The sequence below is a fragment of the Myotis yumanensis genome, unplaced genomic scaffold (assembly GCF_028538775.1).
Source record: "Myotis yumanensis isolate MYYU_CA2020_CCGP unplaced genomic scaffold, mMyoYum1.0.hap1 SCAF_18, whole genome shotgun sequence".
Lineage (NCBI taxonomy): Eukaryota > Metazoa > Chordata > Mammalia > Chiroptera > Vespertilionidae > Myotis > Myotis yumanensis.
Window position 1 is genome coordinate 7,588,068 of NW_027223769.1, and position 7,955 is coordinate 7,596,022.

At 41.1% G+C, this 7,955-nt stretch overlaps 1 pseudogene; it reads right to left on the reverse strand.

The window, feature by feature from the left end:
• Nucleotides 1–7,033: 7,033 nt before the first annotated feature.
• Nucleotides 7,034–7,955, reverse strand: LOC138997028 (ubiquitin-conjugating enzyme E2 variant 1 pseudogene; annotated as a pseudogene).

The following is a 7,955-nucleotide window of genomic DNA, read 5'->3' on the forward strand; positions in this document are numbered from 1 at the left end:
CATGTACCTTGGTTACAGGCACATCCCCAGTAGGGAGTGTGCAGGAGGCAGCTGATCAGTGTTTCTCTCTCATTGATGTTTCTAACTCTCTATCCCTCTCCCTCCCTCTCTGTAAAAAATCAATAAAATATATTTTAAAAAATAAAATAAAGGATTCATTAGATTCCTTTCAGTTCACCAAACTGTTTTTGAAACATTCTGATAATGTTCAGTGTGAAAATTAATCATGATTTTATATGTGTTTCTCCTGACAGAAGAGATCCAGTAGTAGGCTTAACTAAGATGGAGTGTCAAGGTTATCAATTAACTGGGTCATTTTTCTATTTCTACAGAAATAAAAGTGATTCTGGAAGTTTAAAAACATCACTGGCTTAATTGACTTTGCTAAAAAAAAGAATCTGAAGGAAAAAGGGTACCAGGAAAGACAAGAGATTTTCCTGGGCAGTTCTCTACCCTCTATCAGAGGCCCAAAGGCCTGGGGTGGGGCCTGGAACGAAAGATGCTCCCTCCAGACCTTGGCAAGCAAACATATTCACCTTCAAGGGACAATGATGGCCTGTAACTAAGGACAGAGCCATTGAAATTCAGAAGGCATCCCAACTCAGGCTCTCTCCTGGGGACAGTCAGGGTCTTGAGACAGCTGGGGAAGGACAGAGAAGAGGTTCCCAGACTCACCTAACTATGCATGCCCTCCCCCCAAATCTGGAGGATCCGTCCTCACTCTCTGACACCCACATGGACCTGTGTCCCTTTCCCCTCATACCATACCAGCTGGGAATCAGCCCTTTCTCCCTCTCTCATATACATTGCCTGGGATGTAGTCATAGCCCCATTTTACAAATGAAACAGACTTGGGGTGTCTAAAGCTAAGTAAGCAGCAGAACCAGGATCTGAATTCATATTAGGGTTATTAGCCCAATAAGACAACTCAGACAGAAAAAGCCACAATATTAACAGACGATAGGAAAAAAATGAAGTTGCTTAAAAGCCTAGAAAGCCCAGCCAGTGTGGCTCAGTGGTTGACCCATCAATCAGAAGATCGCAGTTCAATTCCTAGGCAGAGCACATGCCAGGGTTGTGGGCTTGATCCCCAGTGGGGGTTGTGCAGGAGGCAGCTGATGGATGTTTTCCTCTCATCCTTGATGACTCTATCTCCCTCCCCCTTCCTCTCTGAAATCAATAAAAACATATTTTTTAAAATATATGTTTTAAAATATATGTTTTTATTGATTTCAGAGAGGAAGGGAGAGGGAGAGAAAGAGAGAAACATCAATGATGTGAGAGAATCATTGACTGGCTGCCCCCTGCATGCCCCACAGTGGGGACCAAACCCACAACCAGGGCATGTGTCCTTGACCAGAATCGAACCCAGGACCCTTCAGTCCACAGGCCAACACTCTATCCACTGAGCCAAACCGGCCAGGGCAAAACATATTTTTTAAAAGCCAAAATAGTACTCAAGGCCTTTAAAACTATTTGAGTTCTTGCTATGGCTAGGTTCTAGGCCTGCTTTTAGTCATGCTCAATGACAAGGTTACAGACAGCACCATACAAAAACAGTTGGGTTTGGGAGGCTAGATAATGGCCTCACAAAGATGACCACATCTTAAAACTCCTACTGTCACATAGGACAAAGGGGGTTTTATTAAGTTATGGGTCTTGAGAAGGAGAAATGATCCTGGATTATCCAGGTGTGAGCCCAATGTAACCACAAGGGTTTTGGGGTTTTTTTAAATATATTTTTGTTAATTTCAGAGAGGAAGGGAGAGGAGAGACAGAAACATCAATGATGAGAGAGAATCATTGATCAGTTGTCTCCTGCACACCCCACACTGGGGATCGAGCCCGCAACCTGGGCATGTGCCCTGACCAGGAATCAAACCATGACCTGGTTCATGGGTCAATGCTCAACCACTGAGCCACACCGGCCGGGCCCACAGGGTTTTGGTAAGATCAGAGTATTAGATGTGACAATTGAAGCAGAGGGTTGAAGTGATTCAGGAGTCATGAGTCAAGGAATGCAGATAGAAAGGATAAGGATAAGGAAATTGACTGTGCTCTGAAATCTCCAGAAGGAATTAGCCCTGTCAACATCATGACTTTAGCTCAGTGAAACTAATTTTGGATTTTTATCTCCAGAACAGTAAGAGAATAAATTTACATTGTTTCAAGTAACTATTGTGGTAATTTGTAACAATAGCAATAGAAAGTGGATACATACATGGCAGGACTGGAGTGAAGGAGAAAGTGTGAGTAAGGGAGCGGAGCGAGAGGGGTGTGTGTGTGTGTGTGAGAGAGAGAGAGAGAGAGAGAGAGAGAGAGAGCTGACAGGAGTCTCAGGAGCAGGCGGATCAGGCTCTCCTGGACAAAGAGCCACTGCTACCACCACAGGTACTCCCCCAACGAGCACGGCTATGGCTCAAAAACAGGTACTCCCCCATCCTGAAGGGGGAAGCTGCAGTGGCTAGGAGCACAGCCTTGCCACCACCCAGTCTAGCCTTGGACACCCCTCCTCCAGCCCCACTCCCTGACCAAGCAGTGAGTGGAACACCAGCGGGACCTCACACATACCCCCACAGACCCGAGCTCCTGCAGCTGACATCTGCAGGACCAGGTCCATGGGGGAAGGGAGTACAGCTCAGAACAGAGACAAGACGTGAAACTCAAGGCAGACCCAGCCTCTGGGCTGAGTCCCTGACCACTAGACTACTAGGGGCTTTAACCTCTCAGACCTCAATCAGGTTGCACAGGGCCAGAAAGGGAGTGACTCACACTGGCCTACACTAGAGCAGCTTCCAGGAAGCCCAGGATAGACACACCAAGGGATCAGATTCAATTTTTCAGAGCAAAATTCAGAGAGCCCCACAAATAGCGGACCCAAAGGTCTTTATATGAGTGTGTGTGTGTGTGTGTGTGTGTATGTGGATTTTGGGGGTTTTTTGGTTTGCCCCTTTTTCTTTTTTTCTTGCATATCTCTAATTTCTCTCTTTTCTTTTATTACATTCTACTTTAGCCTATTTTGATTATTATTAATTTTTCTTATCTTGTTTTTCTCTTTTTTCTCATTTTATTCCATTTTACTTTTCCTATCTTAATCTTAATATATCCATTATTAATATGTTTTAAATTCATTATTATTTCAATTATTTTCTGTTTCATTTTCTTTTTTCCTCCTATACTAGTTCTTTTAGCTTCCTTCTTGCTTCCATATTGCCATTTTTTTTGTCTTCTTTCTCTCTTTTTTTTATATTCCCTCCAAGTCTTTAGTCACATGTCTTACAGTATCCTTTTTATTTTTTATTTGCTTTGCTTTTTTTCCCACTTCTAAGTCTTTCCTGTTGTTGTTGTTGCATTGATTTTGGGGGTGTTTTTGTTCTGGTCCTGTTGTGTCTCACTCTGTTCTGTCAGCACCTGTATAACAGCTAGCACAATGATATTGGGGTTGAACCTCATGGTAACAAGTTGGAGGGGAGATCCCTCCCATGAAAGGAACATCAACAATCAAGTCCCAATTACAACAGGAGAGCCCAAATAATGCACACAGGGGCATTTCTAAAACATCCAGCTCAGGTGAAAAAAGAGAGTGCACCACTAGACTCAAGATACTTTCTACATAAGGGAGGCATAGCAGTTCTATCTACTTCATAGAAACAAATACAAAGAGACAGCTAAATGGTAAGACAATGAAACAACCCCCAAATGAAAGATAATAAGGAATCTCCCAAAAAAGAACTAAATGAAATGGAGGCAAGCAACCTATCAGACATAAAGTTCAAAGTAATGGTTTTAATGGTGCTTAAGGAGCTTAGTGAAAATTACAAGAAACTCTGTAGGAACTATAGCAGCATAAACAATGAAATGAAACCATTAACTAGAACCAGACAGAAATGAAGAATAACATATCTGACATCAAGAACACACTGGAAAGAATTAAAATTAGATTTGATGGAGCAGAGAATCGAATCAGCGATTTGGAAGACACGGTCAAAATAAATACCCAATTAGAGCAGCAAATAAAAAAATTAAAAAGTCGGAAGAGAGCTTAAGAGAGCTCTGGGACAATATTAAAGGTAACAATATCCACATGATAGGAATACCAGAAGGGAAGAAGGTGAGCAAGGAACAGAGAACCTGTTTAAAGAAATAATGAGAGAAAACTTCCCCAACCTGGTGAAGGAAAATGTCACACAAATTCAGGAGGCACAGAGTCCCAATTAAGATGAACCCAAGGAGACCCACACCTAGACACATCATAATTAAAATGGCAAATGTTAAAGACAAAGAAAGAATCTTAAAGGCAACAAGAGAGACAGAAAATTGCCTACAAATGAGTTCCCATTAGAATGTCAGCTGATTTCTCAATAGAAACACTTCAGGCCAGAAGGGAGTGGCATAAAGTATTCAAAGTAATGAAAAGCAAGGGCCTAAATCCAAGACTCTGTATCCAGCAAGGCTATCATTTAAAATTGAAGGTAAAATAAAAATTTTCCAGACAAAAAAAGGTTAAAGGAGTACATTACCACCAAACCAGCAATGCAAGAAATGTTAAAGGGAATGCTTTAAGAGGAAGAAGAAAAGAACAGAGAGTAGATCATAAGCATAAAGAAACTAAAAATAGCAATAAGTAAATACCTGTCAAAAATATCCTTAAATGTAAATGGATTAAATACTTCAGTCAAAAGACATAGGGTGACTGAGTGGATAAGAAAACATGACCCATATATATGGTCTCTACAAGAGATCCAACTCAGAACAAAAGATACACACAGATTGAGAGTGAAGGAATGGAAAAATATATTCCATGCAAATGGAAAAGGAAAAAAAGCTGGGGTAGCAATCTATATATATAAAAGGCTAATATGTTAAGTGTCCCTCCTACCGTCTGACTGGTTGCTATGACATGCACTGACCACCAGGGGCCAGATGCTCAACGCAGGAGATGCCAAGCTGCAGTGACTTGGCAGCGGTGGTTCTCAGGTGATGCACCCCAAAACCAGAGAGGAAGGAGCCCAATTCCTTGTGGGGCCACACGATTCCACCTTTGGCCATGGGTTATATTGTTACTGGGGCACTGTTGGCCCCAAATCTGGTTTACTGCACACTTGCGTTTACGTTCCACACCCTTTATAACAGCAACTTTGCAGAGTGCCCTCTTGCACTCTGGGACCCCTCGGGAGATGTTGAAGAGCCAGTTTTGACCCAATCCCCACAGGCCAGGCCGAGGGGCCCCACCTATTGGAGGGACCCCACTCACTCTGCAGATGCCGGGGCGGGACTACAGGAGGTTGGCTCCAGGGTGTGTCTGGCCCTTCTCGCCCAGTTCCGCCCCGCCGGCCATCTTCTAATTAATTTCCTTTCAGTGTGCACGAATCCGTGCAACAGGTCACCAGTACTCATATAAGACAAAATAGATTTTAAAATAAAGTCCATAACCAGAGACAAAGAAGGCCACTTCATTATATTAAAGGGAATGATTCAACAAGAAAATATATCCCTTGTAAATATATATGCACCCAATATAGGAGCACCCAAGTACATTAAAAAACTCTAGATGGACTTTAAGGGAGAGATTGAGAACTATACAGTCATACTAAAGGTCTTTAACACCCCACTGACATTAATGGATATATCTTCCAGACAAAAAATCAATAAGGAAACAGAGGCCTCAAATGACACACTTGATCAGATGGATCTAACTGTTATTTACAGAACATTTCACCTCAAAGCAACAGAATATACATTCTTCTCAAGCACACAAGGACCATTCTCAAAGATAGACCACATGTGTTAGGACACAAAATAAGACTATACAAATTCAAGAAGATTGACATAATACCATGCATCTCAGATCACAATGGCATGAAGTTAAAAATCAATGACAATAGAAAACAAAACACTCAAATACATGAAGGCTAAATAAATTGTATTAAACAATGAAAGGGTTACCAATGAGATCAAGCAAGAAATTAAAAACTTCCTGGAAACAAAAGAAAATGAACACACAACCACCCAAAACCTATGCAAAAGGAGCTCTGAGAGGGAAACTGATAGCACTACAGGCCTACCTCAAACAACAAGAAAGAGCACTAACACTCTGTCTAACCCTACAGCTAAATGAATTAGAAAGAGAACTTCCAAAGGAAGTGGAAGGAAGGAAATAATAAACATTAGAGCAGAAATAAATGACAAAGAGACTTAAAAACACAGTAGAAAAGATCAATAGAACCAAGAGCTGATTCTTGAAAAGATAAACAAGATTGATGAACCCCTAGCCAGACTCATCAAGAAACAAAGGGAGAGGACCCAAATAAATAAAATCAGAGATGAAAGGAGCAATATAACAACAGACACCACAGAATACAGAGGATTGTAAGAAAATACTATGAATATGCCAACAAACTGTACAACCTGGGTGAAATGGACAAATTTATTGAAACATACAATCTTCCAAAACTCAATCAGGAAGAATCAGAAAACCTGAGTAGGCCAATAACAACTGATGAAATTGAAGCAGTAATTTAAAAACTTCCAGCAAACAAAAGTCCTGGACTAAATGGATTTACAGGTGAATTTTACCAAACATTCAAAGAAGAGGTAGCACCTATCCTCCTCAAACTATTCCAAAAAATTCAAGAGGAAGGAACGCTCCCAGGCTCTTTTTACAAATTCAGCATTAACCTAATTCCAAAACCAGATAAAGACACTATAAAGAAAGAAAATTACAGGCCAATATCCCTGATGAACACAGATAATAAAATCCTCAACAAAATATTAGCAAATCAACCCTAGTGGGTTTAGCTTAGTGGATAAAGCATCAGCCTACAGACGAAAGGGTCCCAGGTTCGATTCCTGTCAAGGACACATGCTTGGGTTGTGGGCTCGGTCCCCAGTAGAGGGCGTGCAGGAGGCAGCCAATCAATGATTCTCATCATTGATGTTTCTATCTCCCTCTCCTTTCCTCTCTGAATTCAATTTAAAAATATTTTTTAAAATATTAGCAAATCGGATCCAGCAATATATTTAAAAGATCATACACCATGATCAAGTGGGATTTATTCCAGGGATGCAAGGCTGATACAATATTCACAAATCAATAAATGTGATACATCACATAAACAAATTGAAAAATAAAAACCACATGATCATATCAATAGATGCAGAAAAAGCATTCAACAAAATCCAGCACTCCTTTTTTTTTCTTATATTTCAAACAGACAACAAATTAGTATCACTTACAGCATCTTAAGATAAACTGCCTTTGAACAGGAGCTTCCTTTCCAGTACTTTGATGTCTACAAATCGTATCTAGAAAGATTACTACTGTGGAAAATGAAGACTGCTTAAATCGAATGGGGGAGGGGTGGACCTGTGGTTTTCTTTTTGATTAGTTGCTGTAACACTGTCCTTCAGGTGGCTGAGGGAGTGATATATTGTCACTAGTCATCATTAGGTGCCGAAGCTCGTGCAGGACATGTTTGATACTATATGAACGATGCCATTTCTCTAGCACTAATACGGCCCTTGGGTCCACCACTCCATTAGAACTATTAACTCCATTCATATTAATTTTTGTTACAAATCCTACAACGGGGGGTACTTCAGGGTATTTAGGTCCACATTCTATTATTTTAAGGCTGTACATTCGGTTTTCATAAACTGTTCTTGGAGGCCCAATTATTATCCCTGTCCATCTTGTAAGTGTCATGTCTTCGTCATCTTCTACACCCCAACTAATTGTGCAATCTCCTCCGCCTTTCTGGCCTTCTTCAAGTTCTTCCAACAGTCGAAAATTGCGAGGACTTTTACTGCCAAGCCCGTGCTGGCTGCCATCTTGCGTCACTGTTGCTCGAAGGCCGGCCTTCACTTGAAGTCTGACCGTTCTGTGGGTTGGACGTTTTTCTGGGCTCAAATCAAGGTATTGGCAGGGCTGTGATGTTTTCTGAAAGTTCTGAAGG